Source organism: Catharus ustulatus, chromosome 3 (genome assembly GCF_009819885.2).
Source record: "Catharus ustulatus isolate bCatUst1 chromosome 3, bCatUst1.pri.v2, whole genome shotgun sequence".
Classification (NCBI taxonomy): domain Eukaryota; kingdom Metazoa; phylum Chordata; class Aves; order Passeriformes; family Turdidae; genus Catharus; species Catharus ustulatus.
Window position 1 is genome coordinate 26,133,634 of NC_046223.1, and position 5,136 is coordinate 26,138,769.

A 5,136-nucleotide genomic window follows, 5' to 3' on the forward strand; every position below is an offset into this window, starting at 1 on the left:
ACTTTTGCCTGAAATATTCGAATTTGCCGAGTGTTTTTCTGTGAGCAGACTGTCTGTGATTCCAACCCCAGTGCTCAGGGGATTGGCTGGTAGGAGAGGTGTCTTCAGGCTTCAGTGTCAAAAGGGACAGGTCCATCAGCCAAAGGTTACTTCATAGAGTACTAAAGCTCCAGCAGCTTAGCTAATAATTGACTAGTGTATTTAAAATATATATTTTTATTGGAGACTGAGTTTTGCCCACAGGGGGTTTCTTAACTCTCTTTACTGCATCAACTGGATTGTGTATGTCACCTCTCTACAAAAATGGCCTTGTTTCACAGTCAGAAAAAATGAGCAAGGCTGGGGCATTCACTCCTTTCAAGTCTAATATAGAAACCTCCCTTCAACATTCTAAGGCTGAATGTTTCTGGTATGTGTATTTGTTTGAAAATACTGGGATCTTCTTCTGCCAAGTAGCCAAAATATAGATGTCTCCTACATTTATAAGACCAAGAGCAGCTGTCCATAAATGCTCATCTTAATTGGATTTGCTCTTCCAGTGTTATAGCAGGGCTTGTGCAGAGCTGACCCTGATTCTGTGACGCCCTTTGGGAAAGTGCAGCATACTGCCATCAAATTGCCAGGCAAACAAGAAACTGAGAAGAACCAGAGTTTCCAGATCTTTATTAGTCTTTACTCCCTCACAAGTTTCTGTTCAAGACCTACATAGTTGCTATAGGACTGCTCACTCTGTTCCCTGCCACCCTCTTTTTTTTTTAATAAAGGAGTCTTGAAACATTTTTTCAGACTCCAAACACATGAAATGAGTGGGTAAACACAGAAATCCCAAGACATTACAGTATCTTAGCACTTTGCTCTTGACATATCTCAGTCTTCCACTTCTATCTACACTGTGCTTAGTGGGTGAATGTGGATGGACATAAGGTGATAAAATGATCTGGTTAAAAGCGAGTGGTACATTCTCCATGGCTTGCACATATGAGCAGTGCAGCTACAGGTCTGAAAATTCAGCATGATGAGCAGTACAAAATTGGGAGTTCTTTAACTCATACTGTTGTAATTTTCCACCAGAAGAAAGCAATGGAATGTGACTTTGAACTAATACTGTGCTTTTATCCTGTATTTTTAAGAGTGACTCTGTTTTATCTTCCTCTCTATCACTTCTTTGCAGTTTAAACTCATTAGGTAATTTACAAAGCAGGAACAAATCTATTCATTTTAGGATAAAAAAAAATCCACATGTGGATTACAGTTCCACTGTATTAATACAATCACAAAGGGACTAGCTGTAATTTCCTCTGAAATAAGCTCAAAGCAGTTATTATTTCATTCAATTACAAAACGCCACCACCACGTCATTTATTTAGCACATGAAATTTCTACCAACAGAATGGCTGAGACACCACCACACAGCAAACTCACAAGTTTTTGGAACTTACAGACAGGTACATTTTGTACTTTTTGTTCTGCAGACTGCTGGCACTTCTGTTCTTAGCTGTGAAGGAAATAGAGTTTCTATTTAAAATACGCTTTCACTTAGAGGATTATGACCCAGATTGGCAGGACTGGAGAAGTGCAGACACTCCAGTTAATGATCGTGGTTTTGTAAAGCTCTGCCTCATCACTGGTAACTTGTATTGCAGAGCAGGTCTCCATTTGTTGGGCATGAAAGCCAAGAATCTCCAGAATCACAGTCAGAAAAATCACAGATCTTGGAACTGATTGAGCCAATCTTTGTTCATCATGTAAGTATCAGTTTTAACTGCAGGCCTCTTGCCCACAACCACTGCTCTAATCCCTAGTCTCTACTTTTTCCCACCAGGCAGAACACAAGGTACTATTACCTGCAGAGAAAACTTCCCCAGTTGTAGACTCATAAATCCGCTTTGTGGCTGGTATGAAGTATGATAAACCTGACAGTTAAACCTACTCAGGGAGGAAACAAAGTTAACTTACAAAATTCACCATTAATAAAAGGCTGAGGCTATTATCACAGGGTAGCATTTTCTGCAATCTTCTGAAAATCAGTAGGTTTTGGAAAGTGAAGTTAATTGCCACTTCATGCATATAATAGTGGGACTGAAAAATGCAGATAACTGCATGGCATGAAAGGCTATGAAACGCTATTTCTGTGAAGCATATTGCAGAGCAAAGAAAGAACCAGTGTTGCAGTCTCTGCAACACCCAAGTAAATAAGCTAATCTCATACACCTCAGGAACTGATTGGGGCCTGGATTTTACCTGCTAGTCTGCTCCACAATGGCTCTTCACAGCCATCAAAACTTGTTCCAGCACCTAGGGTTTCTGTTCTCCCTTCTTGCCCTGATCCATCCTTTAATGCAAAGGCAAGGACTTGATGTGTAACCTTTTGCTGCAAAAGTGCTGAAGCACAAAACCGCTACATGAAAATAATTCATATTTTGCACTGAGAGCACAGGAAAAAAGGGCTACTAGAAAAAGCTGCATTTTGGACAACACTTTTCCTACTGGACTCTACTGAAAAACAGAGTTTGGACAACTCTATTTTTCTGTTTTCCTCTAGACCTATTAGAGACTTAAACTTACAGGCTTGTGTCCAGCAAGAAAGATATGTTAACAAAAAAAATACAAGCTCAATGTTGACACCAGGTCATATACTTCTTAAACGACACTTTCCATACTACTTTTTTCCCCCCTACAGCAATCTTTGTGTGGTATACACCATTTTGTTACCATAATGATGTTAGGGGTAATGAAGGCTGCTGCTGTTTTCTGGTACCACATAGGTATATGTTTGTGATGATGGAAAATTTCCCTCAAGAAATGAACTACCAGTTGTCTTCTCCATGGCAGACACCTTCATCAAGGATCACATAGAGCAACTGCATGCTGCTTCACCTGTCAATGGTGTATACCACTGAAATATATCTTAGGTAATGCCCATGGTAATAATACCAATATGAGAAAAACTTCCTTGGCAAGCGAGAAGCACATCCTCTCCATTGAAAAAGTGTCGGCTCTTTTACCATGGAGATCATGGGGGAAGAGAGGAAGTGGAGTCACACTTGGGTTTAAATATCTGCTGATGATTATTATGTTTACCATCTTTCTGCCACATAACGTGGGACAGATCTGACTGCAGAAAAAATCCATGCTGGAGGTACACTTTCACAGTGCACACGTAGTGTTGAACAAACACTTGTTTTGAGAATACCAGGCAGCCCTCGTGTCGCACACAGCGGCGATGCTAAAGACACCAACATTTAGTTCCCTGCCAGGTCACTTTTCGCTGCGGTCTGGCCCTGAGCATGACCGAGGGCCCATCATCGCCCCACGGCTGCCCGTGAGCGTGAGGCTGAACTTCGCTGACCCAGCGGCCAATGCATTTTACCGAAGGCCGCCAGGAGGCTCGGTCCCGCACCACCCGGGGCCGGCTCCCTCTGTCTCGGCCCCAGAGAACGGAACTGCGCCTGGGCCCGACACCTGCCAGGGCCGCCCGGCCCCGCCCGCAGCCCCTCCCGCCCGGCGGCGGCGGAGGGGGCCGGGCTCTCCCGCCGCCCCCAGGGCCGCTGCCCGCCCGCGCAGCGGGGAGGCCATGCCGGGCCGGGAGGGCTTTGTCCGGGCCGCGCCGCCGCTCGCCTCTCTGCCTTGCTCGCGGGCGCCGCCCTCCCCGAGCGGTGCAGCGCCCACCAGCTCCCTCATGCCTTCCCCCGCTGCCGGCGGGGTAGCGCGGCGCGGGCAGGGAAGCGGGGCGGCCCTGGGCCGCCGCTCGGAAGCGGAGCGCGGGCGGGAATGCACAGCCCTTCCGCTGCCGGGGCCGGGCGAGCCCTTGATAAACCGTTCGGGAGGAGTTGGTGTCAGGGCTCCAGTGGCGCAATCGGTTAGCGCGCGGTACTTATACAGCAGTACAAAGCCGAGCAATGCCGAGGTTGTGAGTTCGAGCCTCACCTGGAGCACACAGCTTTTTGGGAGAGTAAACCGGATTTTTTTGGGACTTGGCGGCGCTCTGGAGGGAAGAGGACAAAAGTGCGGGGAAAAATTATGCGGCCGTGGCGGGAGCGTGGGCCCGCTGGAGAGGGGCACGCCGTGCCCGGGGAGCTGGGTGCTGCGGGGCTGCTGCTCCGAGGGCACCCTGGCCCTGCACAGTAATAAACGTGTTCCTCCTCAGAGCTGCTTGTAAATGAGAGCTTGCAGGAAATAAAGGTGTATTTTATACTGTGTTGTTTCATACGGAGTGCAAGTAAACGCTCTGCTGTGTGATCGCTGCAGCCCAATGGTGACAGCATCTCTCCCCGTTTTGCCTCCTTTGGTGGTGGCAGTCTTTGAACCTGCTCATTGCCTGGGTAAGGCTTCACAAACACACCCACTGGAGCAGGAGGGAAAGAATTTCAAGTGATTTCTGATTTCACCCCTTAAGAAAGGCAGCAGGGCCATGGGAAAAGCGCCGCTCCGTAATGGAGAAGGTTGCAGTGTGCTTTGCTGGATGTTTAGGCCCGGATCTTGTGAACTCCCCTCTAGTCTGCTGCTTTCACCGTGCAATTTATACCAAAAAGTTCAAAGAGGCCCTCCAGACCTTGCAGCCAGAGGTGTCTCTATTGCCCATATTAGCTCTTTATCTGTACTGCAGGCATTAACTCCCTGAAGTGCCACTCTAAGGCTTTTAACTATCCCTTCTGTGTTTTGGTTGCGACTTTGTTCTCTCTGAATTTTGCATTCACTTTACTGCTTTCAATGATGGTGTGGTAACCCCTGAAGCAGGTGCCATAGTGGTATAAGGAAGTGTAAATGAACTAGATACCTTACATCTGTCATGTATTAAAGGATGAATAAAATTCATCTTTTGCTTGCAGTGAGTTTCATGTTTTCTTCTTCATGCCAGGATATCCATGTCCCAGTGCGGAGGAGTACAGACTGGACAGAGGAGTATTTGCTCAAGTATTGGGAATACTGAAAAGTGAAAATGTTGTTTTTGTGTAACTGAGGAAAAAGATCCCAAACCTCACATTATTAGAAAGGAAGAGGGACTCCATTCCTTGGACAGAGACCTCTTAAGAAACTGAGTGGGGACAGTGCTAATTCCTTTTCCATGGTGGGTCTCCAGGAACAGGCAGCAGCTCCTGCCCCCTCCTGCCAAGGAAGAACTGCTGGTTTGACATT

General features: G+C 46.7%; 1 non-coding gene across 1 annotated transcript; it reads left to right on the forward strand.

Moving 5' to 3' along the window:
- Positions 1 to 3,841: 3,841 nt before the first annotated feature.
- Positions 3,842 to 3,935, forward strand: TRNAI-UAU. The gene is made up of 2 exons: positions 3,842 to 3,879; positions 3,900 to 3,935. It is a non-coding gene; the product is annotated as a tRNA-Ile (tRNA).
- The last annotated feature ends 1,201 nt before the right edge of the window (positions 3,936 to 5,136 follow it).